This window comes from Symsagittifera roscoffensis, chromosome 1, assembly GCF_963678635.1.
Source record: "Symsagittifera roscoffensis chromosome 1, txSymRosc1.1, whole genome shotgun sequence".
Taxonomy (NCBI): domain Eukaryota; kingdom Metazoa; phylum Xenacoelomorpha; order Acoela; family Convolutidae; genus Symsagittifera; species Symsagittifera roscoffensis.
The window spans coordinates 30,679,331-30,706,424 of record NC_087062.1 but is presented as its reverse complement, the minus strand read 5'-3'; the positions used below and the strand labels follow the sequence as shown (position 1 = coordinate 30,706,424).

Below are 27,094 nucleotides of genomic sequence, written 5' to 3'. Positions count from 1 at the left end.
CCGTTCTAAAAGCTTTAGTTGGTTATACTTTTTGTTTGTAATTTCTCTTTTTTTTATATAAAATTGTTGAGTTGGATATAATGCAAGTAAAATTTTTCTTCTTGAACTGCGACCAGTGAGGCTCAAACTCACAACCTTAAGATTATGAGTCGTACGCGCTGCTGACTGCGCCATGGTCGCGTGCATTGGTTGTTGGTTCTTCTACTTTTTTCTGTGTCTGTTACCATTATTTCGGTGATCACACAAAAATTTTGTTTTCTTTCAAAAACTAGAAACACTCAAATGGACTGTTTTCATTTGAACATCTGTTGCATTTGTCACCCTCTTTTTGCGCGACTGCGGTACAATCTGATATTTTTTATAGATTGATTTTATTGCCCTAAAAAATTTATTTCGGTTCCAAAAGCTTTAGTTGGTTATACTTCTTGTTTGTAATTTTTCTTTTTTTTTGTAAAATTGTAAAGTTGGATATAAAGCAAGTAAAATTATTCTTCTTGAACGGCGACCAGTGAGGCTCGAACTCACGACCTTAAGATTATGAAACTTACGCGCTGCCGACTGCGCCATGGTCGCGTGCGTTGGTTGTTGGTTCTTCTACTCTTTTGTGTGTCTGTTACCATTATTTCGGTTATCACACAAAATTTTAGTTTTTTTCCAAATCTAAAAACACTCAAATGAACTGTTTTCATGTGAACATCTCTTGCATTTGTCACCCTCTTTTTGCGCGACTGCGGTACAATCTGATCTTTTTTATAGATTGATTTTATTGCCCTAAAAAATTTATTTCGGTTCTAAAAGCTTTAGTTGGTTATAATTTTTGTTTGTAATTTTTCTTTTTTTTGTAAAATTGTAAAGTTGGATATAAAGCAAGTAAAATTATTCTTCTTGAACTGCGACCAATAAGGCTCGAACTCACGACTTTAAGATTATGAGACTTACGCGCTGCCGACTGCGCCATGGTCGCTTGCGTTGTCTGTTGGTTCTTCGACACTTTTGTGTGTCTCTTAATATTATTTCGGTGATCACACAAAATTTTTGTTTTCTTTCCAAAACTAAAAACACTCAAATGAACTGTTTTCATTTGAACATCTGTTGCATTTGTCACCTTTTTTTGCGCGACTGCGGTACAATCTCATATTTTTTATAGATTGATTTTATTGCCCTAAAAAAAATGATTTCGGTTCCAAAAGCTTTAGTTGGTTATACTTCTTGTTTGTAATTTTTCTTTTTTTTGTAAAATTGTAAAGTTGGATATAAAGCAAGTAAAATTATTCTTCTTTAACGGCGACCAGTGAGGCTCAAACTCACAACCTTAGGATTATGAGTCGTACGCGCTGCTGACTGCGCCATGGTCGCGTGCATTGGTTGTTGGTTCTTCTACTTTTTTCTGTGTCTGTTACCATTATTTCGGTGATCACACAAAAATTTTGTTTTCTTTCAAAAACTAGAAACACTCAAATGGACTGTTTTCATTTGAACATCTGTTGCATTTGTCACCCTCTTTTTGCGCGACTGCGGTACAATCTGATATTTTTTATAGATTGATTTTATTGCCCTAAAAAATTTATTTCGGTTCCAAAAGCTTTAGTTGGTTATACTTCTTGTTTGTAATTTTTCTTTTTTTTTTGTAAAATTGTAAAGTTGGATATAAAGCAAGTAAAATTATTCTTCTTGAACGGCGACCAGTGAGGCTCGAACTCACGACCTTAAGATTATGAGACTTACGCGCTGCCGACTGCTCCATGGTCGCGTGCGTTGGTTGTTGGTTCTTCTACTCTTTTGTGTGTCTGTTACCATTATTTCGGTTATCACACAAAATTTTAGTTTTTTTCCAAATCTAAAAACACTCAAATGAACTGTTTTCATGTGAACATCTCTTGCATTTGTCACCCTCTTTTTGCGCGACTGCGGTACAATCTGATCTTTTTTATAGATTGATTTTATTGCCCTAAAAAATTTATTTCGGTTCTAAAAGCTTTAGTTATTATAATTTTTGTTTGTAATTTTTCTTTTTTTTGTAAAATTGTAAAGTTGGATATAAAGCAAGTAAAATTATTCTTCTTGAACTGCGACCAATAAGGCTCGAACTCACGACTTTAAGATTATGAGACTTACGCGCTGCCGACTGCGCCATGGTCGCTTGCGTTGTATGTTGGTTCTTCGACACTTTTGTGTGTCTCTTAATATTATTTCGGTGATCACACAAAATTTTTGTTTTCTTTCCAAAACTAAAAACACTCAAATGAACTGTTTTCATTTGAACATCTGTTGCATTTGTCACCTTTTTTTGCGCGACTGCGGTACAATCTGATATTTTTTATAGATTGATTTTATTGCCCTAAAAAAAATTATTTCGGTTCCAAAAGCTTTAGTTGGTTATACTTCTTGTTTGTAATTTTTCTTTTTTTTGTAAAATTGTAAAGTTGGATATAAAGCAAGTAAAATTATTCTTCTTGAACGGCGACCAGTGAGGCTCGAACTCACGACCTTAAGATTATGAGACTTACGCGCTGCCGACTGCGCCATGGTCGCGTGCGTTGGTTGTTGGTTCTTCTACTCTTTTGTGTGTCTGTTACCATTATTTCGGTTATCACACAAAATTTTAGTTTTTTTCCAAAACTGAAAACACTCAAATGAACTGTTTTCATGTGAACATCTCTTGCATTTGTCACTCTCTTTTTGCGCGACTGCGGTACAATCTGATCTTTTTTATAGATTGATTTTATTGCCCTAAAAAATTTATTTCGGTTCTAAAAGCTTTAGTTGGTTATAATTTTTGTTTGTAATTTTTCTTTTTTTTGTAAAATTGTAAAATTGGATATAAAGCAAGTAAAATTTTTCTGCTTGAACTGCGACCAGTGAGGCTCGAACTCACGACCTTAAGATTATGAGACTTACGCGCTGCCGACTGCGCCATGGTCGCTTGCGTTGGTTGTTGGTTCTTCTACTCTTTTGTGTGTCTGTTACCATTATTTCGGTTATCACACTAAAATTTAGTTTTCTTTCCAAAACTAAAAACACTCAAATGAACTGTTTTCATGTGAACATCTCTTGCATTTGTCACCCTCTTTTTGCGCGACTGCGGTACAATCTGATATTTTTTATAGATTGATTTTAATAAACTAACAACATTTATTTCCGTTCTAAAAGCTTTAGTTGGTTATACTTTTTGTTTCTAATTTTTCTTTTTTTATATATAAAATTGTATAGTTGGATATAAAGCAAGTAAAATTTTTCTGCTTGAACTGCGACCAGTGAGGCTCGAACTCACGACCTTAAGATTATGAGACTTACGCGCTGTCGACTGCGCCATGGTCGCGTGCGTTGGTTGTTGGTTCTTCTCATCTTTTGTGTGTCTGTTACCATTATTTCGGTTATAACATAAAATTTTAGTTTTCTTTCCAAAACTAAAAACACTCAAATGAACTTTTTTCATGTGAACATCTCTTGCATTTGTCACCCTCTTTTTGCGCGACTGCGGTACAATCTGATATTTTTTATAGATTGATTTTATTGCCCTAACAAAATTTATTTCGGTTCGAAAAGAAAAATTACAAATAAAAAGTATAACCAACTATACTTTTTGTTTGTAATTTTTCTTTTTTTGTAAAATTGTAAAGTTGGATATAAAGCAAGAAAAAAATTATTCTTCTTGAACTGCGACCAGTGAGGCTCGAACTCACGACCTTAAGATTATGAGACTTACGCGCTGTCGACTGCGCCATGGTCGCGTGCGTTGGTTGTTGGTTCTTCTCATCTTTTGTGTGTCTGTTACCATTATTTCGGTTATCACATAAAAATTTAGTTTTCTTTCCAAAACTAAAAACACTCAAATGAACTGTTTTCATGTGAACATCTCTTGCATTTGTCACCCTCTTTTTGCGCGACTGCGGTACAATCTGATCTTTTTTATAGATTGATTTTATTGCCCTAAAAAATTTATTTCGGTTCTAAAAGCTTTAGTTGGTTATAATTTTTGTTTTTAATTTTTCTTTTTTTTGTAAAATTGTAAAATTGGATATAAAAGCAAGAAAAAAAATTATTCTTCTTGAGCTGCGACCAGTGAGGCTCGAACTCACGACCTTAAGATTATGAGACTTACGCGCTGCCGACTGCGCCATGGTCGCTTGCGTTGGTTGTTGGTTCTTCTACTCTTTTGTGTGTCTGTTACCATTATTTCGGTTATCACACTAAAATTTAGTTTTCTTTCCAAAACTAAAAACATTCAAATGAACTGTTTTCATGTGAACATCTCTTGCATTTGTCACGCTCTTTTTGCGCGACTGCGGTACAATCTGATATTTTTTATAGATTGATTTTGTTGCCCTAACAAAATTTATTTCGGTTCTAAAAGCTTTAGTTGGTTATGATTTTGTTTGTAATTTTTCTTTTTATATATAAAATTGTATAGTTGGATATAAAGCAAGTAAAATTTTTCTGCTTGAACTGCGACCAGTGAGGCTCGAACTCACGACCTTAAGATAATGAGACTTACGCGCTGCCGACTGCGCCATGGTCGCGTGCGTTGGTTGTTGGTTCTTCTACTCTTTTGTGTGTCTGTTACCATTATTTCGGTTATCACACTAAAATTTAGTATTCTTTCCAAAACTAAAAACCTTCAAATGAACTGTTTTCATGTGAACATCTCTTGCATTTGTCACCCTCTTTTTGCGCGACTGCGGTACAATCTGATATTTTTTATAGATTGATTTTAATAAACTAACAACATTTATTTCCGTTCTAAAAGCTTTAGTTGGTTATACTTTTTGTTTCTAATTTTTCTTTTTTTTATATAAAATTGTATAGTTGGATATAAAGCAAGTAAAATTTTTCTGCTTGAACTGCGACCAGTGAGGCTCGAACTCACGACCTTAAGATTATGAGACTTACGGGCTGTCGACTGCGCCATGATCGCGTGCGTTGGTTGTTGGTTCTTCTCATCTTTTGTGTGTCTGTTACCATTATTTCGGTTATCACATAAAATTTTAGTTTTCTTTCCAAAACTAAAAACACTCAAATGAACTTTTTTCATGGAACATCTCTTGCATTTGTCACCCTCTTTTTGAGCGACTGCGGTACAATCTGATATTTTTTATAGATTGATTTTATTGCCCTAACAAAATTTATTTCGGTTCGAAAAGAAAAATTACAAACAAAAAGTATAACCAACTATACTTTTTGTTTGTAATTTTTCTTTTTTTGTAAAATTGTAAAGTTGGATATAAAGCAAGAAAAAAATTATTCTTCTTGAACTGCGACCAGTGAGGCTCGAACTCACGACCTTAAGATTATGAGACTTATGCGCTGCCGACTGCGCCATGGTCGCTTGAGTTATCTGTTGGTTCTCCGACACTTTTTTGTGTCCGTTACCATTATTTCGGTGATCACACAAAATTTTTGTTTTCTTTCCAAAACTAAAAACACTCAAATGAACTGTTTTCATGTGAACATCTCTTGCATTTGTCACCCTCTTTTTGCGCGACTGCGGTACAATCTGCTATTTTTTATAGATTGATTTTACTAAACTAACTACATTTATTTCCGTTCTAAAAGCTTTAGTTGGTTATTATTTTTGTTTGTAATTTCTCCTTTTTTATATATACAATTGTTTAGTTGGATATAAAGCAAGTAAAGTTTTTCTTCTTGAACTGCGCCCAATGAGGCTCGAACTTACGACCTTAAGATTATGAGACTTACGCGCTGCCGACTGCGCCATGGTCGCGTGCGTTGGTTGTTGGTTCTTCCACTCTTTTCTTTGTCTGTTACCATTATTTCGGTGATCACACAAAAATTTTGTTTTCTTTCCAAAACTAAAAACACTCAAATGAACTGTTTTCATGTGAACATCTCTTGCATTTGTCACTCTCTTTTTGCGCGACTGCGGTACAATCTGATATTTTTTAAAGGTTGATTTTATTAACCTAACAAAATTTATTTCGGTTCTAAAAGCTTTAGTTGGTTATACTTTTTGTTTGTAATTTTTCTTTTTTTGTAAAATTGTAAAGTTGGATATAAAGCAAGAAAAAAATTATTCTTCTTGAACTGCGACCAGTGACTCTCGAACTCACGACCTTAAGATTATGAGACTTACGCGCTGCCGACTGCGCCATGGTCGCTTGCGTTGTCTGTTGGTTCTTCGACACTTTTTTGTGTCCGTTACCATTATTTCGGTGATCACACAAAAAAAATTTTTTCTTTCCAAAACTAAAAACACTCAAATGAACTGTTTTCATCTGAACATCTCTTGCATTTGTCACCCTCTTTTTGTGCGACTGCGGTACAATCTGATATTTTTTATAGGTTGATTTTATTAAACTAACAACATTTATTTCGGTTCTAAAAGCTTTAGTTGGTTATACTTTTTGTTTGTAATTTTTCTTTTTTTTTGTAAAATTGTATAGTTGGATATAAAGCAAGTAAAATTTTTCTGCTTGAACTGCGACCAGTGAGGCTCGAACTCACGACCTTAAGATTATGAGACTTACGCGCTGTCGACTGCGCCATGGTCGCGTGCGTTGGTTGTTGTTTCTTCTCATCTTTTGTGTGTCTGTTACCATTATTTCGGTTATCACATAAAATTTTAGTTTTCTTTCCAAAACTAAAAACACTCAAATGAACTTTTTTCATGTGAACATCTCTTGCATTTGTCACCCTCTTTTTGAGCGACTGCGGTACAATCTGATATTTTTTATAGATTGATTTTATTGCCCTAACAAAATTTATTTCGGTTCGAAAAGAAAAATTACAAACAAAAAGTATAACCAACTATACTTTTTGTTTGTAATTTTTCTTTTTTTGTAAAATTGTAAAGTTGGATATAAAGCAAGAAAAAAATTATTCTTCTTGAACTGCGACCAGTGAGGCTCGAACTCACGACCTTAAGATTATGAGACTTATGCGCTGCCGACTGCGCCATGGTCGCTTGAGTTGTCTGTTGGTTCTCCGACACTTTTTTGTGTCCGTTACAATTATTTCGGTGATCACACAAAATTTTTGTTTTCTTTCCAAAACTAAAAACACTCAAATGAACTGTTTTCATGTGAACATCTCTTGCATTTGTCACCCTCTTTTTGCGCGACTGCGGTACAATCTGCTATTTTTTATAGATTGATTTTACTAAACTAACTACATTTATTTCCGTTCTAAAAGCTTTAGTTGGTTATTATTTTTGTTTGTAATTTCTCCTTTATTATATATACAATTGTTTAGTTGGATATAAAGCAAGTAAAGTTTTTCTTCTTGAACTGCGCCAAATGAGGCTCGAACTTACGACCTTAAGATTATGAGACTTACGCGCTGCCGACTGCGCCATGGTCGCGTGCGTTGGTTGTTGGTTCTTCCACTCTTTTCTTTGTCTGTTACCATTATTTCGGTGATCACACAAAAATTTTGTTTTCTTTCCAAAACTAAAAACACTCAAATGAACTGTTTTCATGTGAACATCTCTTGCATTTGTCACTCTCTTTTTGCGCGACTGCGGTACAATCTGATATTTTTTAAAGGTTGATTTTATTAACCTAACAAAATTTATTTCGGTTCTAAAAGCTTTAGTTGGTTATACTTTTTGTTTGTAATTTTTCTTTTTTTGTAAAATTGTAAAGTTGGATATAAAGCAAGAAAAAAATTATTCTTCTTGAACTGCGAGCAGTGAGTCTCGAACTCACGACCTTAAGATTATGAGACTTACGCGCTGCCGACTGCGCCATGGTCGCTTGCGTTGTCTGTTGGTTCTTCGACACTTTTTTGTGTCCGTTACCATTATTTCGGTGATCACACAAAAAAATTTTTTTCTTTCCAAAACTAAAAACACTCAAATGAACTGTTTTCATCTGAACATCTCTTGCATTTGTCACCCTCTTTTTGTGCGACTGCGGTACAATCTGATATTTTTTATAGGTTGATTTTATTAAACTAACAACATTTATTTCGGTTCTAAAAGCTTTAGTTGGTTATACTTTTTGTTTGTAATTTTTCTTTTTTTTGTAAAATTGTATAGTTGGATATAAAGCAAGTAAAATTTTTCTTCTTGAACTGCGACCAGTGAGGCTCAAACTCACGACCTTACGATTACGAGACTTACGCGCTGTCGACTGCGCCATGGTCGCGTGCGTTGGTTGTTGGTTCTTCTACCGTTTTGTGTCTGTTCCCATTATTTCGGTTATCACACTAAAATTTAGTTTTCTTTCCAAAACTAAAAACACTCAAATGAACTGTTTTCATGTGAAAATCTCTTGCATTTGTCACCCTCTTTTTGCGAGACTGCGGTACAATCTGATATTTTTTATAGATTGATTTTATTAAACTAACTACATTTATTTCCGTTCTAAAAGATTTAGTTGGTTATACTTCTTGTTTGTAATTTCTCTTTTTTTTAAATAAAATTGTTTAGTTGGATATAAAGCAAGTAAAATTTTTCTTCTTGATCTGCGACCAGTGAGGCTCAAACTCACGACCTTAAGATTATGAGTCTGACGCGCTGCTGACTGCGCCATGGTCGCGTGCATTGGTTGTTGGTTGTTCTACTTTTTTCTGTGTCTGTTACCATTATTTCGGTGATCACACAAAAATTTTATTTTCTTTCTAAAACTAAAAACACTCAAATGAACTGTTTTCATCTGAACATCTCTTGCATTTGTCACCCTCTTTTTGCGCGACTGCGGTACAATCTGATATTTTTTATAGATTGATTTTATTAACCTAACAAAATTCATTTCGGTTCTAAAAGCTTTAGTTGGTTATACGTTTTGTTCGTAATTTTTCTTTTTTTTTTGTAAAATTGTAAAGTTGGATATAAAGCAAGTAAAATTATTCTTCTTGAACTGCGACCAATGAGGCTCGAACTCACGACCTTAAGATTATGCTACTTACGCGCTGCCGACTGCGCCATGGTCGCTTGCGTTGTCTGCTGGTTCTTCGACACTTTTGTGTGTCTGTTACCATTTTTTCGGTGATCACACAAAAATTTTGTTTTGTTTCCAAAACTAAAAACACTCAAATGAACTGTTTTCTTGTGAACATCTCTTACATTTGTCACCCTCTTTTTGCGCGACTGCGGTACAATCTGATTTTTTATAGATTGATTTTATTAAACTAACTACATTTATTTCGGTTCTAAAAGCTTTAGTTGGTTATACTTTTTGTTTGTAATTTCTCTTTTTTTTAATAAAATTGTTTAGTTGGATATAAAGCAAGTAAAATTTTTCTTCTTGATCTGCGACCAGTGAGGCTCGAACTCACGACCTTAAGATTATGAGACTTACGCGCTGCCGACTGCGCCATGGTCGCTTGCGTTGACTGATGGTTCTTCGACACTTTTCTGTGTCTGTTACCATTTTTTCGGTGATCACGCAAAAATTTTGTTTTGTTTCCAAAACTAAAAACACTCAAATAAACTGTTTTCTTGTGAACATCTCTTACATTTGTCACCCTCTTTTTGCGCGACTGCGGTACAATCTGATTTTTTTATAGATTGATTTTAATAAACTAACTACATTTATTTCGGTTCTAAAAGCTTTAGTTGGTTATACTTTTTATTTGTAATTTCTCTTTTTTTTAGGAAATTGTTTAATTGGATATAAAGCAAGTAAAGATTTTCTTCTTGAACTGCGACCAGTTAGGCTCGAACTCTCGACCTTAAGATTATGAGACTTATGCGCTGCCGACTACGCCATGGTCGCGTGCGATGGTTGTTGGTTCTTCTACTCTTTTCTGTGTCTGTTACCATTATTTCGGTGATCACACAAAAATTTTGTTTTCTTTCCAAAACTAAAAACACTCAAATGAACTGTTTTCATGTGAACATCTCTTGCGTTTGTCACTCTTTTTGCGCGACTGCGGTACAATTTGATTTTTTTATAGATTGATTTTATTAAACTAACTACATTTATTTCGGTTCTAAAAGCTTTAGTTGGTTTTACTTTTTGGTTCGTAATTTTTCTTTTTTTTTGTAAAATTGTAAAGTTGGATATAAAGCAAGTAAAATTTTTCTTCTTGAACTGCGACCAGGTAGGCTCGAACTCTCGACCTTAAGCTTATGAGACTTATGTGCTGCCGACTACGCCATGGTCGCGTGCGTTGTCTGTTGGTTCTTCGACATTTTTGTGTGTCTGTTACCATTATTTGGGTGATCACACAAAAATTTTGTTTTGTTTCCAAAACTAAAAACACTCAAATGAACTGTTTTCATGTGAATATCTCTTGCATTTGTCACCCTCTTTTTGCGCGACTGCGGTACAATCTGATATTTTTTATAGATTGATTTTATTAAACTAACTACATTTATTTCGGTTCTAAACGCTTTAGTTGGTTATACTTTTTGTTTGTAATTTCTCTTTTTTTTAGAAAATTGTTTAGTTGGATATAAAGCAAGTAAAATTTTTCTTCTTGAACTGCGACCAGTGAGGCTCGAACTCTCGACCGTAAGATTATGAGACTTACGCGCTGCCGACTGCGCCATGGTCGCGTACGTTGGTTGTTGGTTCTTCTACTCTTTTCTGTGTCTGTTACCATTATTTCGGTGATCACACAAAAATTTTGTTTTCTTTCCAAAACTAAAAACACTCAAATGAACTGTTTTCATGTGAACATCTCTTGCATTTGTCACTCTTTTTGCGCGACTGCGGTACAATCTAATTTTTTTATAGATTGATTTTATTAAACTAACTAGATTTATTTCGGTTCTAAAAGCTTTAGTTGGTTATACTTTTTGTTTGTAATTTCTCTTTTTTTTTAGAAAAGTGTTTAGTTGGATATAAAGCAAGTAAAATTTTTCTTCTTGAAATGCGACCAGTGAGGCTCGAACTCTCGACCTTAAGATTATGAGACTTACGCGCTGCCGACTGCGCCAAGGTCGCGTGCGTTGGTTGTTGGTTCTTCTACTCTTTTTTGTGTCTGTTACCATTATTTCGGTGATCACACAAAAATTTTGTTTTCTTTCCAAAACTAAAAACAATCAAATGAACTGTTTTCATGTGAACATCTCTTGCATTTGTCACCCTCTTTTTGCGAGACTGCGGTACAATCTGATATTTGTTATAGATTAATTTTATTAAACTAATAACATTTATTTCGGTTCTAAAAGCTTTAGTTGGTTATACTTTTTGTTTGTAATTTTTCTTTTTTTTTGTAAAATTGTTAAGTTGGATATAAAGCAATTAAAGTTATTTTTATTGAACTGCCACCAGTGAGGCTCAAAATCACGACCTTAAGAATATGAGACTTACGCACTGCCGACTGCGCCATGGTCGCTTGCGTTGTGTGTTCGTTCTTCGACACTTTTGTGTGTCTGTTAACACTATTTCGGTGATAACACAAAAATTTAGTTTTCTTTCCAAAACTAAAAACACTCAAATGAACTGTTTTCATGTGAACATCTCTTGCATTTGTCACCCTCTTTTTGCGAGACTGCGGTACAATCTGATATTTTTTATAGATTAATTTTATTAAACTAATAACATTTATTTCGGTTCTAAAAGCTTTAGTTGGTTATACTTTTTGTTTGTAATTTTTCTTTATTTTATATATAATTGTATAGTTGGATATAAAGCAAGTAAAATTTTTCTTCTTGAACTGCGACCAGTGAGGCTCGAACTCACGACCTTAAGATTATGAGACTTACGCGCTGCCGACTGCGCCATGGTCGCATGCGTTGGTAGTTGGTTCTTCTACTTTTTTGTGTGTCTGTTACCATTATTTCGTATATTACACTAAAATTTAGCTTTCTTTCCAAAACTAAAAACACTCAAATGAACTGTTTTCATGTGAAAATCTCTTGCGTTTGTCACCCTCCTTTTGCGCGATTGCGGTACAATCTGATATTTTTTATAGATTGATTTTATTAAACTAACAACATTTATTTCGGTTCTAAAAGCTTCAGTTGGTTCTACTTTTTGTTTGTATTTTTTCTTTTTTTATATAAAATTGTATAGTTGGATATAAAGCAAGTAAAATTTTTCTTCTTGAATTGCGACCAGTGAGGCTTGAACTCACGACCTTAAGATTATGAGAGTTACGAGCTGCCGACTGCGCCATGGTCGCGTGCGTTGGTTGTTGGTTCTTCTACTCTTTTGTGTGTCTGTTAACACTATTTCGGTGATAACACAAAAATTTAGTTTTCTTTCCAAAACTAAAAACACTCAAATGAACTGTTTTTTTTTGTGAACATCTCTTGCATTTGTCACCCTCTTTTTGCGCGACTGCGGTACAATTTGATTTTTTTATAGGTTGATTTTATTAAACTAACTACATTTATTTCGGTTCTAAAAGCTTTAGTTGGTTATACTTTTTGTTTGTACTTTCTCTTTTTTTTAGAAAATTGTTTAGTTGGATATAAAGCCAGTAAAATTTTTCTTCTTGAATTGCGACCAGTGAGGCTTGAACTCACGACCTTAAGATTATGAGAGTTACGAGCTGCCGACTGCGCCATGGTCGCGTGCGTTGGTTGTTGGTTCTTCTACTCTTTTCTGTGTCTGTTACCATTATTTCGGTGATCACACAAAAATTTTGTTTTCTTTCCAAAACTAAAAACACTCAAATTAACTGTTTTCATGTGAACATCTCTTGCATTTATCACTCTTTTTGCGCGACTGCGGTACAATCTGATATTTTTTATAGATTGATTTTTTTAAACTAACTACATTTATTTCGGTTCTAAAAGCTTTAGTTGGTTATACTTTTTGTTTGTAATTTCTCTTTTTTTTTTGTAAAATTGTAAAGTTGCATATAAAGCAAGTAAAGTTATTTTTCTTGAACTGCCACCAGTGAGGCTCAAACTCACGACCTTAAGAATATGAGACTAACGCGCTGCCGACTGCGCCATGGTCGCTTGCGTTTTCTGTTGGTTCTTCGACATTTTTTTGTGTCTGTTAACTTTATTTCGGTGATCACACAAAAATTTAGTTTTCTTTCCAAAACTATAAACACTCAAATGAACTGTTTTCATGTGAACGTCTCTTGCATTTGTCACCCTCTTTTTGCGCGACTGCGGTACAATCTGATATTTTTTATAGATTGATTTTATTAAACTAACAACATTTATTTCGGTTCTAAAAGCTTTAGGTTATACTTTTTGTTTGTAATTTTTCTTTTTTTATATAAAATTGTATACTTGGATATAAAGCAAGTAAACTTTTTTTTCTTGAACTGCGACCAGTGAGGCTCGAACTCACGACCTTAAGATTATGAGACTTACGCGCTGCCGATTGCGCCATGGTCGCGTGCGTTGGTTGTTGGTTCTTCTACTCTTTTGTGTGTCTGTTACCATTATTTCGGTTATCACACAAAAATATAGTTTTTTTTCCAAAACTAAAAACACTAAAATGAACTGTTTTCATGTGAAGATCTCTTGCATTTGTCACCCTCTTTTTGTGCGACTGCGGAAAATCTGATATTTTTAATGGGTTGATTTTTAATTGAACTAACAACAACCAATTTGGTTCTGAACGCGTTAGTTGATTATAAGTTTTGCGTGTTTTTTCTTTTTTTGTTTTTTTTTCCAGATTTCATGATTCGATTAAAAGCAAAGGAAAATTTTTTTCTTGAACTGCGACCAGTGAGGCTCGAACTCACGACCTGAAGATTATGAGACTTACGCGCTGCCGACTGCGCCATGGTTGCTTGCGGTGTCTGTTGGTTCTTCGACACTTTTGTGTGTCTGTTAACTTTAATTCGGTGATCACACAAAAATTTTGTTTTCTTTCCAAAACTAAAAACACTCAAATGAACTGTTTTCATGTGAACATCTCTTGCATTTGTCACCCTCTTTTTGCGCGACTGCGGTACAATCTGATATTTTTTATAGATTGATTTTATTAAACTAACTACAATTATTTTGGTTTTAAAAGCTTTAGTTGTTTATAGTTTTTGTTTGTAATTTCTCTTTTTTTAAATAAAATTGTATAATTGGATATAAAGCAAGTAAAATTGTTCTTCTTGAATTGCGACCAGTGAGGCTCGAACTCACGACCTTAAGATTATGAGACTTACGCGCTGCCGACTGCGCCATGGTCGCGTGCGTTAATTGTTGTTTCTTCTACTCTTTTCTGTGTCTGTTTCCATTATTTCGGTTTTCACACAAAAATTTAGTTTTCTTTCCAAAACTAAAAACACCAAAATGAACTGTTTTCATGTGAAGATCTCTTGCATTTGTCACCCTGTTTTTGCGCGACTGCGGAAAAATCTGATATTTTCAATGGGTTGATTTTTAATTGAACTAACAACAACCAATTTGGTTTTGAACGCGTTGGTTGATGATAAATTTTGCGTGTCATTTTTTTATTGTTTTTTGATATTTCATAATTCGTTGAAAAAGCAAAGGAAAAAGTTTTTCATGAACTACAACCTGTGAGGCTCGAACTCACTACCTTAAGATTATGAGACTTACAATCTGATATTTTTTCTAGACTGATTTTAATGAACTAACAACATCAATTTGGTTCTGAATGCGTTAGTTGATTATAAGTTTTGCGTGTTTTTTTTTCTTGTTTTTCGATATTTCATGATTCAATTAAAAGCAAAAAAAAATTTTTTCTTGAACTGCGACCGGTGAGGTACGAACTCACGACCTTAAGATTATTAGACTTACGCGCTGCCGACTGCGCCATGGTCGCGTGTGTTGATTGTTGGTTCTTCTACTCTTTTATTTGTCTGTTACCATTATTTCGGTGATCACACGAAAATTTTGTTTTCTTTCCAAAACTAAAAACCCTCAAATGAACTGTTTTCAAGTGAAGATCTCTTGCATTTGTGACCTTCTTTTTGCGCGACTGCGGTACAATCTGATATTTTTTATAGATTAATTTTAATAAACTAACAACATTTGTTTCGGTTCTAAAGCTTCAGTTGGTTATACTTTTGTTTGTAATTTTTCTCTTTTTTTTTCTAAATTTTTATAGTTGGATATACAGCAAATAAAATTATTCTTCTTGAACTGCGACCAGTGAGGCTCGAACTCACGACCATAAGATTATGAGACTTACGCGCTGCCGTCTGCGCCATGGTTGCGTGCCTTGTTCGTAGGTTCTTCGACTCTTTTATTTGTCTGTTACCATTATTTCGGTGATCACACAAAAATTTTGTTTTCTTTCCAAAAGTAAAAACGCTCAAATGAACTGTTTTCAAGTGAACATCTCTTGCATTTGTGACCTTCTTTTTGCGCGACTGCTGTGCAATCTGATATTTTTTATAGATTGATTTTAATAAACTAACAACAATTATTTCGGTTCTAAAAGCTTCAGTTGGTTATACTTTTTGTTTGTAATTTTTCTCTTTTTTTTTCTAAATTTTTATAGTTGGATATAAAGCAAATAAAAGTATTCTTCTTGAACTGCGACCAGTGAGGCTCGAACTCACGACCTTAAGATTATGAGACTTACGCGCTGCCGACTGCGCCATGGTCGCGTGCGTTGTCTGTTAGTTCTTCGACTCTTTTCTGTGTCTGTTACCATTATTTCGGTTATCACACAAAATTTAGTTTTCTTTCCGAAACTAAAAACACTAAAATGAACTGTTTCCATGTGAACATCTCTTGCATTTGTCACCCTCTTTTTGCGCGACTGCGGAAAAATCTGATATTTTTAATGGGTTGATTTTCAATTGAACTAACAACAACCGATTTGGTTCTGAACGCGTTGGTTGATGATAAATTTTGCTTGTTGGTTTTTTCTTGTTTTTTATATTTCATAATTCGTTGAAAAAGCAAAGGAAAAAGTTTTTCATGAACTACAACCTGTGAGGCTCGAACTCACTACCTTAAGATTACGAGACTTACAATCTGATATTTTTTCTAGATTGAATTTAATGAACTAACAATATCAATTTGGTTCTGAATGCGTTAGTTGATTATAAGTTTTGCGGTACAATCTGATATTTTTTATAGATTAATTTTAATAAACTAATAACATTTGTTTCGGTTCTAAAGCTTCAGTTGGTTATACTTTTGTTTGTAATCGGTGTTTTTTATTTAAATTTTTATAGTTGTAATTTTTCTTGTTTTTCGATATTTCATGATTCAATTAAAAGCAAAAAAAAAAATTTTTTTCTTGAACTGCGACCAGTGAGGTACGAACTCACGACATTAAGATTATTAGACTTACGCGCTGCCGACTGCGCCATGGTCGCGTGCGTTGATAGTTGGTTCTTCTACTCTTTTATTTGTCTGTTACCATTATTTCGGTCATCACACAAAAATTTTGTTTTCTTTCCAAAACTAAAAACGCTCAAATGAACTGTTTTCAAGTGAACATCTCTTGCATTTGTGACCTTTTTTTTGCGCGATTGCGGTACAATCTGATATTTTTTATAGATTAATTTTAATAAACTAACAACATTTATTTCGGTTCTAAAGCTTCAGTTGGTTATACTTTTGTTTGTAATTTTTCTCTTTTTTTTCTAAATTTTTTTAGTTGGATATACAGCAAATAAAAGTATTCTTCTTGAACTGCGACCAGTGAGGCTCGAACTCACGACCTTAAGATTATGAGACTTACGCGCTGTCGTCTGCGCCATGGTTGCGCGCGTTGTTTGTAGGTTCTTCGACTCTTTTATTTGTCTGTTACCATTATTTCGGTGATCACACAAAAATTTTGTTTTCTTTCCAAAAGTAAAAACGCTCAAATAAACTGTTTTCAAGTGAACATCTCTTGCATTTGTGACCTTCTTTTTGCGCGACTGCTGTGCAATCTGATATTTTTTATAGATTGTTTTTAATAAACTAACAACAATTATTTCGGTTCTAAAAGCTTCAGTTGGTTATACTTTTTGTTTGTAATTTTTCTCTTTTTTTTCTAAGTTTTTATAGATGGATATAAAGCAAATAAAATTATTCTTCTTGAACTGCGACCAGTGAGGCTCGAACTCACGACCTTAAGATAATGAGACTTACGCGCTGCCGACTGCGCCATGGTCGCGTGCGTTGTCTGTTAGTTCTTCGACTCTTTTCTGTGTCTGTTACCATTATTTCGGTTATCACACAAAATTTAGTTTTCTTTCCGAAACTAAAAACACTAAAATTAACTGTTTTCATGTGAACATCTCTTGCATTTGTCACCCTCTTTTTGCGCGACTGCGGAAAAATCTGATATTTTTAATGGGTTGATTTTTAATTGAACTAACAACAACCGATTTGGTTCTGAACGCGTTGGTTGATGATAAATTTTGCTTGTTGGTTTTTTCTTGTTGTTTTATATTTCATAATTCGTTGAAAAAGCAAAGGAAAAAATTTTTTCTCTTGAACTAAAACTTGTGAAGCTCGAACTCACGACCTTAAGATAATGAGACTTACGCGCTGCCGACTGCGCCATGGTCGCGTGCGTTGTCTGTTAGTTCTTCGACTCTTTTCTGTGTCTGTTACCATTATTTCAGTTATCACACAAAATTTAGTTTTCTTTCCGAAACTAAAAACACTAAAATTAACTGTTTTCATGTGAACATCTCTTGCATTTGTCACCCTCTTTTTGCGCGACTGCGGAAAAATCTGATATTTTTAATGGGTTGATTTTTAATTGAACTAACAACAACCGATTTGGTTCTGAACGCGTTGGTTGATGATAAATTTTGCTTGTTGGTTTTTTCTTGTTGTTTTATATTTCATAATTCGTTGAAAAAGCAAAGGAAAAAATTTTTTCTCTTGAACTAAAACTTGTGAAGCTCGAACTCACTACCTTAAGATTATGAGACTTACGCGCTGCCGACTGCGCCATGGTCGCATGCGTTGTCTGTTGGTTCTTCGACACTTTTGAGTGTCTGTTACCATTGTTTCGGTGATCACCCAAAAATTTTGTTCTCCTTCCAAAACTAAAAACACTCAAATGAACTGTTTTCATGTGAACATCTCTTGCATTGCTCACCCTCTTTTTGCGCGACTGCGGTACAATCTTATATTTTTTATAGATTGATTTTATTGAACTAAGTACATTTATTTCGGTTCTAAAAGCTTCAGTTGGTTATACTTTTTGTTTGTAATTTTTCTCTTTTTTTTCTAAATTTTTATAGTTGGATATAAAGCAAATGAAATTATTCTTCTTGAACTGCGACCAGTGAGGCTCGAACTCACGACCTTAAGATTATGAGGCTTAAGCGCTGCCGACTGCGCCATGGTCGCGTGCGTTGTATGTTAGTTCTTCGACTCTTTTCTGTGTCTGTTACCATTATTTTGGTTATCACACAAAATTTAGTTTTCTTTCCGAAACTAAAAACACTCAAATGAACTGTTTTCATATGAACATCTCTTGCATTGCTCACCCTCTTTTTGCGCGACTGCGGTACAATCTTATATTTTTTATAGATTGATTTTATTGAACTAAGTACATTTATTTCGGTTCTAAAAGCTTCAGTTGGTTATACTTTTTGTTTGTAATTTTTCTCTTTTTTTTCTAAATTTTTATAGTTGGATATAAAGCAAATAAAATTATTCTTCTTGAACTGCGACCAGTGAGGCTCGAACTCACGACCTTAAGATTATGAGACTTACGCGCTGCCGACTGCGCCATGGTCGCGTGCGTTGTCTGTTAGTTTTTCGACTCTTTTTTGTGTCTGTTACCATTATTTCGGTTATCACACAAAATTTAGTTTTCTTTCCGAAACTAAAAACACTAAAATGAACTGTTTTCATGTGAACATCTCTTGCATTTGTCACCCTCTTTTTGCGCGACTGCGGAAAAATCTGATATTTTTTATACGTTGATTTTAATAAACTAACAACAATTATTTCGGTTCTAAAAGCTTCAGTTGGTTATACTTTTTGTTTGTAATTTTTTCTCTTTTTTTTTCTAAATTTTTAAAGTTGGATATAAAGCAAATAAAATTATTCTTCTTGAACTGCGACCAGTGAGGCTCGAACTCACGACCTTAAGATTATGAGACTTACGCGCTGCCGACTGCGCCATGGTCGCGTGCGTTGTATGTTAGCTCTTCGACTCTTTTGTGTGTCTATTACCATTATTTCGGTTATCACACAAAATTTAGTTTTCTTTCCGAAACTAAAAACACTCAAATGAACTGTTTTCATGTGAACATCTCTTGCATTGCTCACCCTCTTTTTGCGCGACTGCGGTACAATCTTATATTTTTTATAGATTGATTTTATTGAACTAAGTACATTAATTTCGGTTCTAAAAGCTTCAGTTGGTTATACTTTTTGTTTGTAATTTTTCTCTTATTTTTCTAAATTTTTATAGTTGGATATAAAGCAAATAAAATTATTCTTCTTGAACTGCGACCAGTGAGGCTCGAACTCACGACCTTAAGATTATGAGACTTACGCGCTGCCGACTGCGCCATGGTCGCGTGCGTTGTCTGTTAGTTTTTCGACTCTTTTTTGTGTCTGTTACCATTAATTCGGTTATCACACAAAATTTAGTTTTCTTTCCGAAACTAAAAACACTAAAATGAACTGTTTTCATGTGAACATCTCTTGCATTTGTCACCCTCTTTTTGCGCGACTGCGGAAAAATCTGATATTTTTTATAGGTTGATTTTAATAAACTAACAACAATTATTTCGGTTCTAAAAGCTTCATTTGGTTATACTTTTTGTTTGTAATTTTTTCTCTTTTTTTTCTAAATTTTTAAAGTTGGATATAAAGCAAATAAAATTATTCTTCTTGAACTGCGACCAGTGAGGCTCGAACTCACGACCTTAAGATTATGAGACTTACGCGCTGCCGACTGCGCCATGGTCGCGTGCGTTGTATGTTAGCTCTTCGACTCTTTTCTGTGTCTATTACCATTATTTCGGTTATCACACAAAATTTAGTTTTCTTTCCGAAACTAAAAACACTAAAATGAACTGTTTTCATGTGAACATCTCTTGCATTTGTCACCCTTTTTTTGCGCGACTGCGGAAAAATCTGATATTTTTAATGGGATGATTTTTAATTGAACTAACAACAACCGATTTGGTTCTGAACGCGTTGGTTGATGATAAATTTTGCTTGTTGGTTTTTTCTTGTTTTTTTTATATTTCTTAATTCGTTGAAAAAGCAAAAGAAAAAATTTTTTTTTCTTGAACTAAAACTTGTGAGGCTCGAACTCACTACCTTAAGATTATGAGACTTACGCGCTGCCGACTGCGCCATGGTCGCATGCGTTGTCTGTTAGTTCTTCGACACTTTTGAGTGTCTGTTACCATTGTTTCGGTGATCACACAAAAATTTTGTTCTCCTTGCAAAACTAAAAACACTCAAATGAACTGTTTTCATGTGAACATCTCTTGCATTGCTCACCCTCTTTTTGCGCGACTGCGGTACAATCTTATATTTTTTATAGATTGATTTTATTGAACTAAGTACATTTATTTCGGTTCTAAAAGCTTTAGTTGGTTATACTTTTTGTTTGTAATTTCTCTTTTTTTTATATAAAATTGTATAGTTGGATATAAAGCAAGTAAAATTTTTCTTCTTGAACTGCGAACAGTGAGGCTCGCACTCACGACCTTAAGATTATGAGACTTACGAGCTGCCGACTGCGCCATGGTCGCGTGCGTTGGTTGTCGGTTCTTCTACTCTTTTCTGTGTCTGTTACCATTATTTCGGTGATCACACAAAAATTTTGTTTTCTTTCCAAAACTAAAAACACTCAAATGAACTGTTTTCATGTGACCATCTCTTGCATTTGTCACCACCCGCTTTTTGCGCGACTGCGGTACAATCTGATATTTTTTATAGATTGATTTTATTAACCTAACAAAATTTATTTCGGTTCTAAAAGCTTTAGTTGGTTATACTTTTTGTTTGTAATGTAAAGTTGGATATAAAGCAAGTAAAATTATTCTTCTTGAACTGCGATCCGTGAGGCTCAAACTCACGAACTTAAGATTATGAGACTTACGCGCTGCCGACTGCGCCATGGCCGCTTGCGTTGTCTGTTGGTTCTTCGACACTTTTGTGTGTCTGTTACCATTATTTGGGTGATCACACAAAAATTTTGTTTTCTTTCCTAAACTAAAAACACTCAAATGAACTGTTTTCATGTGAACATCTCTTGCATTTGTCACCCTGTTTTTGCACGACTGCGGTACAATCTGATATTTTTTATAGATTGATTTTATTAAACTAACAACATTTATTTCGGTTCTAAAAGCTTTAGTTGGTTATACTTTTTGTTTGTAATTTTTCTCTTTTTTTATAATTTTGTATAGTTGGATATAAAGCAAGAAAACTTTTTCTTCTTGAACTGCGACCAGTGAGGCTCGAACTCACGACCTTAAGATTATGAGTCTTACGCGCTGCCGACTGCTCGATGGTCGCATGCGTTGTCTGTTGGTTCTTCGACACTTTTGTGTGTCTGTTACCATTATTTCGGTGATCACGCAAAATTTTTGTTTTCTTTCCAAAACTAAAAACACTCAAATGAACTGTTTTCATGTGATCATCTCTTGCATTTGGCACCCTCTTTTTGCGCGACTGCGGTACAATCTGATATTTTTTGTGGATTGATTTTATTAAACTAACAACATTTATTTTGGTTCTAAAAGCTTTAGTTGGTTATACTTTTTGTTTGTAGTTTTTCTCTTTTATTATAATATTGTATAGTTGGATATAAAGCAAGAAAACTTTTTCTTCTTGAACTGCGACCAGTGAGGCTCGAACTCACGACCTTAAGATTATGAGTCTTACGCGCTGCCGACTGCTCCATGGTCGCATGCGTTGTCTGTTGGTTCTTCGACACTTTTGTGTGTCTGTTACCATTATTTCGGTGATCACGCAAAATTTTTGTTTTCTCTCCAAAACTAAAAACACTCAAATGAACTGTTTTCATGTGAACATCTCTTGCATTTGTCACCCTCTTTTTGCGCGACTGCGGTGCACTCGGATATTTTCTATAGATTGATTTTATTAAACTAACAACATTTGTTTCGGCTCTAAAAGCTTTAGTTGATTATACTTTTTGTTTGAATTTTTTCTTTTTTAATAAAATTGTATATTTGGATATAAAGCAAGTAAAATTATTCTTCATGAACTGCGACCAGTGAGGCTCGATCTCACGACCTTAAGATTATGAGACTTACGCGCTCCCGACTGCGCCATGGTCGCGTGCGTTGGATGTTGGTTCTTCTACCTCTTGTGTGTCTGTTACCATTATTTCGGTTATCACACAAAAATTTAGTTTTCTTTCCGAAGATAAAAACACTAAAATGAACTGTTTTCATGTGAAGATCTCTTGCATCGACTGCGGAAAAATCTGATATTTTTAATGGGTTGATTTTCAATTGAACTAACAACAACCAATTTGGTTCTGAACGCGTTGGTTGATGATAAATTTTGCTTGTTATTTTTTCTTGTTTTTTGATATTTCATAATTTGTTGAAAAAGCAAAGGAAAAATTTTTCTTGAACTTCAACCTGTGAGGCTCGAACTCGCTACCTTAAGATTATGAGACTTACGCGCTGCCGGCTGCGCCATGGTTGCATGCGTTGTCTGTTGGTTCTTAGACACTTTTGTGTGTCTGTTACTATTTTTTCGTTGATCACACAAAAATTATGTTTTCTTTCCAAAACTAAAAACACTCAAATTAACTGTTTTCATGTGAACATCTCTTGCATTTGGCACCCTCTTTTTGCGCGACTGCGGTACAATCTGATATTTTTTGTGATTGATTTTATTAAACTAACAACATTTATTTTCGTTCTAAAAGCTTTAGTTGGTTATACTTTTTGTTTGTAGTTTTGCTTTTTTTTATAATATTGTATAGTTGGATTTAAAGCAAGTAAACTTTTCTTCTTGAACTGCGACCAGTGAGGCTTGAACTCACGACCTTAAGATTATGAGACTTACGCGCTGCCGGCTGCTCCATGGTCGCATGCGTTGTATGTTGGTTCTTCGACACTTTTGTGTGTCTGTTACCATTATTTCGGTGATCACGCAAAATTTTTGTTTTCTTTCCAAAACTAAAAACACTCAAATGAACTGTTTTCATGTGAACATCTCTTGCATTTGTCACCCTCTTTTTGCGCGACTCCGGTGCACTCTGATATTTTTATAGATTGATTTTATTAAACTAACAACATTTATTTCGGTTCTAAAAGCTTTAGTTGGTTATACTTTTTGTTTGTAATTTTTCTTTTTTTAAATAAAATTGTATAGTTGGATATAAAGCAAGTAAAATTTTTTTTCTTCAACTGCGACCAGTGAGGCTCGAACTCACGACCTTAAGATTATGAGACTTACGCGCTGCTGACTGCGCCATGTTCGCATGCGTTGTCTGTTGGTTCTTCGACCCTTTTTTGTGTCTGTTACCATTATTTCGGTGATCACACAAAAATTTGTTTTCTTTCCAAAACTAAAAACACTCAAATGAACTGGTTTCATGTGAACATCTCTTGCATTTGTCACCCTCTTTTGCGCCACTGAGGTACATTCTGATATTTTTTATAGATTGATTTTAATAAACTAACAAAATTTATTTCGGTTCTAAAAGCTTCAGTTGGTTATACTTTTTGTTAGTAATTTTTTTTTGTAAAATTGTATAGTTGGATATAAATCAAGTAAATTTATTCTTCTTGAACTGCGACCAGGGAGGCTCGAACTCACGACCTTAAGATTATGAGATTTACGCGCTGCCGACTGCTCCATGGTCGCATGCGTTGTCTGTTGGTTCTTCGACACTTTTGTGTGTCTGTTACCATTATTTAGGTGATCACACAAAAAGTTTGTTTTTTTTCCAAAACTAAAACCACTCAAATGAACTGTTTTCATGTGATCATCTCTTGCATTTGGCACCCTCTTTTTGCGCGACTGCGGTACAATCTGATATTTTTTGTGGATTGATTTTATTAAACTAACAACATTTATTTTGGTTCTAAAAGCTTTAGCTGGTTATACTTTTTGTTTGTAGTTTTTCTTTTTTTTTTATAATATTGTATAGTTGGATATAAAGCAAGTAAACTTTTTCTTCTGGAACTGCGACCAGTGAGGCTCGAACTCACGACCTTAAGATTATGAGATTTACGCGCTGCCGACTGCTCCATGGTCGCATGCGTTGTCTGTTGGTTCTTCGACACTTTTGTGTGTCTGTTACTATTTTTTCGTTGATCACACAAAAATTATGTTTTCTTTCCAAAACTAAAAACACTCAAATTAACTGTTTTCATGTGAACATCTCTTGCATTTGGCACCCTCTTTTTGCGCGACTGCGGTGCACTCTGATATTTTTTATAGATTGATTTTATTTAACTAACAACATTTATTTCGGTTCTAAAAGCTTTAGTTGGTTATACTTTTTGTTTGTAATTTTTCTTTTTTTAAATAAAATTGTATAGTTGGATATAAAGCAACTAAAATTTTTCTTCTTGAACTGCGAACAGTGAGGCTCGAACTCACGACCTTTAGATTATGAGACTTACGCGCTGCCGATTGCGCCATGGTCGCATGCGTTCTATGTTGGTTCTTCGACACTTTTTGTGTCTGTTACCATTATTTCGGTGATCACACAAAAATTTTGTTTTCTTTCCATAACTAAAAACACTCAAATGAACTGGTTTCATGTGAACATCTCTTTCATTTGACACCCTCTTTTGCGCCACTGAGGTACATTCTGATATTTTTTATAGATTGATTTTAATAAACTAACAACATATATTTCGGTTCTAAAAGCTTCAGTTGGTTATACTTTTTGTTAGTAATTTTTTTTTTGTAAAATTGTATAGTTGGATATAAAGCAAGTAAAATTATTCTTCTTTAACTGCGACCAGTGAGGCTCGAACTCACGACCTTAAGATTATGAGACTTACGCGCTGCGGACTGCGCCATGGTCGCATGCATTGTCTGATTGTTCTTCGACACTTTTGTGTGTCTGTTACCATTATTTCGGTGATCACACAAAAATTTTGTTTTCTTTCCAAAACTAAAAACACTCAAAAGAACTGTTTTCATGTGAACATCTCTTGCATTTGGCACCCTCTTTTTGCGCGACTGCGGTACAATCTGATATTTTTTATAGATTGATTTTATTAAACTAACAACATTTATTTCGGTTCTAAAAGCTTTAGTTGGTTATACTTTTTGTTTGTAATTTTTCTTTTTTTTTTATAAAATTGTATAGTTGGTTATAAAGCAATAAAACATTTTTCTTCTTGAACTGCGACCAGTGACGCTCGAACTCGCGACCTTAAGATTATGAGACTTACGCGCTGCCGACTGCGCCATGGTCGCGTGCGTTGGTTGTTGTTTCTTCTTCTCTTTTGTGTGTCTGTTACCATTATTTCGGTGATCACACAAAAATTTTGTTTTCTTTCCAAAACTAAAAACACTCAAATGAACTGTTTTCATGTGAACATCTCTTGCATTTGTCACCCTGTTTTTGCACGACTGCGGTACAATCTGATATTTTTTATAGATTGATTTTATTAAACTAACAACATTTATTTCGGTTCTAAAAGCTTTAGTTGGTTATACTTTTTGTTTGTAATTTTTCTTTTTTTTTTATAAAATTGTATAGTTGGTTATAAAGCAATAAAACATTTTTCTTCTTGAACTGCGACCAGTGACGCTCGAACTCGCGACCTTAAGATTATGAGACTTACGCGCTGCCGACTGCGCCATGGTCGCGTGAGTTGATTGTTGGTTCTTCTACTATTTTGTGTGTCTGTTACCATTATTTCGGTGATCACACAAAAATTTTGTTTTCTTTCCAAAACTAAAAACACTCAAATGAACTGTTTTCATGTGAACATCTCTTGCATTTGTCACCCTGTTTTTGCACGACTGCGGTACAATCTGATATTTTTTATAGATTGATTTTATTAAACTAACAACATTTATTTCGGTTCTAAAAGCTTTAGTTGGTTATACTTTTTGTTTGTAATTTTTCTTTTTTTTTTATAAAATTGTATAGTTGGTTATAAAGCAATAAAACATTTTTCTTCTTGAACTGCGACCAGTGACGCTCGAACTCGCGACCTTAAGATTATGAGACTTACGCGCTGCCGACTGCGCCATGGTCGCGTGAGTTGATTGTTGGTTCTTCTACTATTTTGTGTGTCTGTTACCATTATTTCGGTTATCACACAAAAATTTAGTTTTCTTTCCAAAACTAAAAACACTAAAATGAACAGTTTTCATGTGAACATCTCTTGCATTTGTCACCCTCTTTTTGCGCGACTGCGGTACAATCTGATATTTTTTATAGATTGATTTTATTAAACTAACAACATTTATTTCGGTTCTAAAAGCTTTAGTTGGTTATACTTTTTGTTTGTAATTTTTCTTTTTTTTTTATAAAATTGTATAGTTGGTTATAAAGCAATAAAACATTTTTCTTCTTGAACTGCGACCAGTGACGCTCGAACTCGCGACCTTAAGATTATGAGACTTACGCGCTGCCGACTGCGCCATGGTCGCGTGAGTTGATTGTTGGTTCTTCTACTATTTTGTGTGTCTGTTACCATTATTTCGGTTATCACACAAAAATTTAGTTTTCTTTCCAAAACTAAAAACACTAAAATGAACAGTTTTCATGTGAACATCTCTTGCATTTGTCACCCTCTTTTTGCGCGACTGCGGTACAATCTGATATTTTTTATGGATTGATTTTATTAAACTAACAACATTTATTTCGGTTCTAAAAGCTTTAGTTGGTTATACTTTTTGTTTGTAGTTTTTCTTTTTTCTTGTAAAATTGTATTGTTGGATATAAAACAGGTAAAATTATTCTTCTTGAGCTGCTACCAGTGAGGCTCGAACTCACGACCTTAAGGTTATGAGACTTACGCGCTGCCGACTGCGCCATGGTCGCGTGCGAAGGTTGTTGGTTCTTCGACTGTTTTCTGTGTCTGTTACCATTATTTCGGTGATCACACAAAAATTTAGTTTTCTTTCCAAAGTTAAAAACTTTCAAATGAACTGTTTTCATGTGAACATCTCTTGCATTTGTCACCCTCTTTTTGCGCGATTGCGGAAAAATTTGATATTTTTAATGGGTTGATTTTTAATTGAACTAACAACAACCAATTTGGTTCTGAACGCGTTGGTTGATGATAAATTTTGCTTGTTTTTTTTCTTGGTTTTTGATATTTCATAATTCGATTAAAAAAAGCAAAGGAAAAAGTTTTTCTTGATTTGCAACCTGTTAGGCGCGAACTCACGGCCTTATGATTATGAGAC

General features: G+C 34.3%; 1 protein-coding gene and 55 non-coding genes across 59 annotated transcripts in view; 1 reads left to right on the top strand and 55 right to left on the bottom strand.

The window, feature by feature from the left end:
- LOC134842621 (2-Hydroxyacid oxidase 1-like) overlaps positions 1 to 27,094 on the top strand; it is a gene marked incomplete at its 3' end in the record, with an annotated part of 199,554 nt that overhangs the window by 82,203 nt on the left and 90,257 nt on the right.
- Trnam-cau (transfer RNA methionine (anticodon CAU)) lies at positions 108 to 180 on the bottom strand. The gene has a single exon. It is a non-coding gene; the product is annotated as a tRNA-Met (tRNA).
- On the bottom strand, positions 501 to 573 carry Trnam-cau (transfer RNA methionine (anticodon CAU)). Its single transcript has one exon. It is a non-coding gene; the product is annotated as a tRNA-Met (tRNA).
- On the bottom strand, positions 892 to 964 carry Trnam-cau (transfer RNA methionine (anticodon CAU)). Its single transcript has one exon. It is a non-coding gene; the product is annotated as a tRNA-Met (tRNA).
- On the bottom strand, positions 1,678 to 1,750 carry Trnam-cau (transfer RNA methionine (anticodon CAU)). The gene has a single exon. It is a non-coding gene; the product is annotated as a tRNA-Met (tRNA).
- On the bottom strand, positions 2,068 to 2,140 carry Trnam-cau (transfer RNA methionine (anticodon CAU)). The gene has a single exon. It is a non-coding gene; the product is annotated as a tRNA-Met (tRNA).
- Positions 2,460 to 2,532, bottom strand: Trnam-cau (transfer RNA methionine (anticodon CAU)). The gene has a single exon. It is a non-coding gene; the product is annotated as a tRNA-Met (tRNA).
- Trnam-cau (transfer RNA methionine (anticodon CAU)) lies at positions 2,851 to 2,923 on the bottom strand. Its single transcript has one exon. It is a non-coding gene; the product is annotated as a tRNA-Met (tRNA).
- On the bottom strand, positions 3,247 to 3,319 carry Trnam-cau (transfer RNA methionine (anticodon CAU)). Its single transcript has one exon. It is a non-coding gene; the product is annotated as a tRNA-Met (tRNA).
- Positions 3,659 to 3,731, bottom strand: Trnam-cau (transfer RNA methionine (anticodon CAU)). Its single transcript has one exon. It is a non-coding gene; the product is annotated as a tRNA-Met (tRNA).
- Trnam-cau (transfer RNA methionine (anticodon CAU)) lies at positions 4,055 to 4,127 on the bottom strand. The gene has a single exon. It is a non-coding gene; the product is annotated as a tRNA-Met (tRNA).
- On the bottom strand, positions 4,448 to 4,520 carry Trnam-cau (transfer RNA methionine (anticodon CAU)). The gene has a single exon. It is a non-coding gene; the product is annotated as a tRNA-Met (tRNA).
- Positions 4,843 to 4,915, bottom strand: Trnam-cau (transfer RNA methionine (anticodon CAU)). The gene has a single exon. It is a non-coding gene; the product is annotated as a tRNA-Met (tRNA).
- Trnam-cau (transfer RNA methionine (anticodon CAU)) lies at positions 5,254 to 5,326 on the bottom strand. Its single transcript has one exon. It is a non-coding gene; the product is annotated as a tRNA-Met (tRNA).
- Positions 5,650 to 5,722, bottom strand: Trnam-cau (transfer RNA methionine (anticodon CAU)). Its single transcript has one exon. It is a non-coding gene; the product is annotated as a tRNA-Met (tRNA).
- Trnam-cau (transfer RNA methionine (anticodon CAU)) lies at positions 6,044 to 6,116 on the bottom strand. Its single transcript has one exon. It is a non-coding gene; the product is annotated as a tRNA-Met (tRNA).
- Positions 6,438 to 6,510, bottom strand: Trnam-cau (transfer RNA methionine (anticodon CAU)). The gene has a single exon. It is a non-coding gene; the product is annotated as a tRNA-Met (tRNA).
- Positions 6,850 to 6,922, bottom strand: Trnam-cau (transfer RNA methionine (anticodon CAU)). Its single transcript has one exon. It is a non-coding gene; the product is annotated as a tRNA-Met (tRNA).
- Positions 7,640 to 7,712, bottom strand: Trnam-cau (transfer RNA methionine (anticodon CAU)). Its single transcript has one exon. It is a non-coding gene; the product is annotated as a tRNA-Met (tRNA).
- On the bottom strand, positions 8,033 to 8,105 carry Trnat-cgu (transfer RNA threonine (anticodon CGU)). The gene has a single exon. It is a non-coding gene; the product is annotated as a tRNA-Thr (tRNA).
- On the bottom strand, positions 8,426 to 8,498 carry Trnam-cau (transfer RNA methionine (anticodon CAU)). The gene has a single exon. It is a non-coding gene; the product is annotated as a tRNA-Met (tRNA).
- On the bottom strand, positions 8,821 to 8,893 carry Trnam-cau (transfer RNA methionine (anticodon CAU)). Its single transcript has one exon. It is a non-coding gene; the product is annotated as a tRNA-Met (tRNA).
- Positions 9,213 to 9,285, bottom strand: Trnam-cau (transfer RNA methionine (anticodon CAU)). Its single transcript has one exon. It is a non-coding gene; the product is annotated as a tRNA-Met (tRNA).
- Positions 10,390 to 10,462, bottom strand: Trnam-cau (transfer RNA methionine (anticodon CAU)). Its single transcript has one exon. It is a non-coding gene; the product is annotated as a tRNA-Met (tRNA).
- Positions 10,781 to 10,853, bottom strand: Trnam-cau (transfer RNA methionine (anticodon CAU)). Its single transcript has one exon. It is a non-coding gene; the product is annotated as a tRNA-Met (tRNA).
- Positions 11,570 to 11,642, bottom strand: Trnam-cau (transfer RNA methionine (anticodon CAU)). Its single transcript has one exon. It is a non-coding gene; the product is annotated as a tRNA-Met (tRNA).
- Positions 11,964 to 12,036, bottom strand: Trnam-cau (transfer RNA methionine (anticodon CAU)). The gene has a single exon. It is a non-coding gene; the product is annotated as a tRNA-Met (tRNA).
- Trnam-cau (transfer RNA methionine (anticodon CAU)) lies at positions 12,358 to 12,430 on the bottom strand. Its single transcript has one exon. It is a non-coding gene; the product is annotated as a tRNA-Met (tRNA).
- Trnam-cau (transfer RNA methionine (anticodon CAU)) lies at positions 12,751 to 12,823 on the bottom strand. The gene has a single exon. It is a non-coding gene; the product is annotated as a tRNA-Met (tRNA).
- Positions 13,142 to 13,214, bottom strand: Trnam-cau (transfer RNA methionine (anticodon CAU)). Its single transcript has one exon. It is a non-coding gene; the product is annotated as a tRNA-Met (tRNA).
- Positions 13,542 to 13,614, bottom strand: Trnam-cau (transfer RNA methionine (anticodon CAU)). Its single transcript has one exon. It is a non-coding gene; the product is annotated as a tRNA-Met (tRNA).
- Positions 13,936 to 14,008, bottom strand: Trnam-cau (transfer RNA methionine (anticodon CAU)). The gene has a single exon. It is a non-coding gene; the product is annotated as a tRNA-Met (tRNA).
- Trnai-aau (transfer RNA isoleucine (anticodon AAU)) lies at positions 14,534 to 14,606 on the bottom strand. The gene has a single exon. It is a non-coding gene; the product is annotated as a tRNA-Ile (tRNA).
- Trnam-cau (transfer RNA methionine (anticodon CAU)) lies at positions 14,928 to 15,000 on the bottom strand. The gene has a single exon. It is a non-coding gene; the product is annotated as a tRNA-Met (tRNA).
- Positions 15,324 to 15,396, bottom strand: Trnam-cau (transfer RNA methionine (anticodon CAU)). The gene has a single exon. It is a non-coding gene; the product is annotated as a tRNA-Met (tRNA).
- Positions 16,044 to 16,116, bottom strand: Trnai-aau (transfer RNA isoleucine (anticodon AAU)). The gene has a single exon. It is a non-coding gene; the product is annotated as a tRNA-Ile (tRNA).
- On the bottom strand, positions 16,437 to 16,509 carry Trnam-cau (transfer RNA methionine (anticodon CAU)). Its single transcript has one exon. It is a non-coding gene; the product is annotated as a tRNA-Met (tRNA).
- Trnam-cau (transfer RNA methionine (anticodon CAU)) lies at positions 16,832 to 16,904 on the bottom strand. The gene has a single exon. It is a non-coding gene; the product is annotated as a tRNA-Met (tRNA).
- Trnam-cau (transfer RNA methionine (anticodon CAU)) lies at positions 18,025 to 18,097 on the bottom strand. The gene has a single exon. It is a non-coding gene; the product is annotated as a tRNA-Met (tRNA).
- Trnam-cau (transfer RNA methionine (anticodon CAU)) lies at positions 18,419 to 18,491 on the bottom strand. The gene has a single exon. It is a non-coding gene; the product is annotated as a tRNA-Met (tRNA).
- Trnam-cau (transfer RNA methionine (anticodon CAU)) lies at positions 18,815 to 18,887 on the bottom strand. The gene has a single exon. It is a non-coding gene; the product is annotated as a tRNA-Met (tRNA).
- Trnam-cau (transfer RNA methionine (anticodon CAU)) lies at positions 19,209 to 19,281 on the bottom strand. The gene has a single exon. It is a non-coding gene; the product is annotated as a tRNA-Met (tRNA).
- On the bottom strand, positions 19,604 to 19,676 carry Trnam-cau (transfer RNA methionine (anticodon CAU)). Its single transcript has one exon. It is a non-coding gene; the product is annotated as a tRNA-Met (tRNA).
- Trnam-cau (transfer RNA methionine (anticodon CAU)) lies at positions 21,169 to 21,241 on the bottom strand. Its single transcript has one exon. It is a non-coding gene; the product is annotated as a tRNA-Met (tRNA).
- On the bottom strand, positions 21,563 to 21,635 carry Trnam-cau (transfer RNA methionine (anticodon CAU)). The gene has a single exon. It is a non-coding gene; the product is annotated as a tRNA-Met (tRNA).
- On the bottom strand, positions 21,955 to 22,027 carry Trnam-cau (transfer RNA methionine (anticodon CAU)). Its single transcript has one exon. It is a non-coding gene; the product is annotated as a tRNA-Met (tRNA).
- Trnam-cau (transfer RNA methionine (anticodon CAU)) lies at positions 22,721 to 22,793 on the bottom strand. Its single transcript has one exon. It is a non-coding gene; the product is annotated as a tRNA-Met (tRNA).
- Trnam-cau (transfer RNA methionine (anticodon CAU)) lies at positions 23,114 to 23,186 on the bottom strand. The gene has a single exon. It is a non-coding gene; the product is annotated as a tRNA-Met (tRNA).
- On the bottom strand, positions 23,895 to 23,967 carry Trnam-cau (transfer RNA methionine (anticodon CAU)). The gene has a single exon. It is a non-coding gene; the product is annotated as a tRNA-Met (tRNA).
- Trnam-cau (transfer RNA methionine (anticodon CAU)) lies at positions 24,289 to 24,361 on the bottom strand. The gene has a single exon. It is a non-coding gene; the product is annotated as a tRNA-Met (tRNA).
- On the bottom strand, positions 24,676 to 24,748 carry Trnam-cau (transfer RNA methionine (anticodon CAU)). Its single transcript has one exon. It is a non-coding gene; the product is annotated as a tRNA-Met (tRNA).
- On the bottom strand, positions 25,072 to 25,144 carry Trnam-cau (transfer RNA methionine (anticodon CAU)). Its single transcript has one exon. It is a non-coding gene; the product is annotated as a tRNA-Met (tRNA).
- Positions 25,468 to 25,540, bottom strand: Trnam-cau (transfer RNA methionine (anticodon CAU)). Its single transcript has one exon. It is a non-coding gene; the product is annotated as a tRNA-Met (tRNA).
- Positions 25,864 to 25,936, bottom strand: Trnam-cau (transfer RNA methionine (anticodon CAU)). The gene has a single exon. It is a non-coding gene; the product is annotated as a tRNA-Met (tRNA).
- Positions 26,260 to 26,332, bottom strand: Trnam-cau (transfer RNA methionine (anticodon CAU)). The gene has a single exon. It is a non-coding gene; the product is annotated as a tRNA-Met (tRNA).
- Positions 26,654 to 26,726, bottom strand: Trnam-cau (transfer RNA methionine (anticodon CAU)). The gene has a single exon. It is a non-coding gene; the product is annotated as a tRNA-Met (tRNA).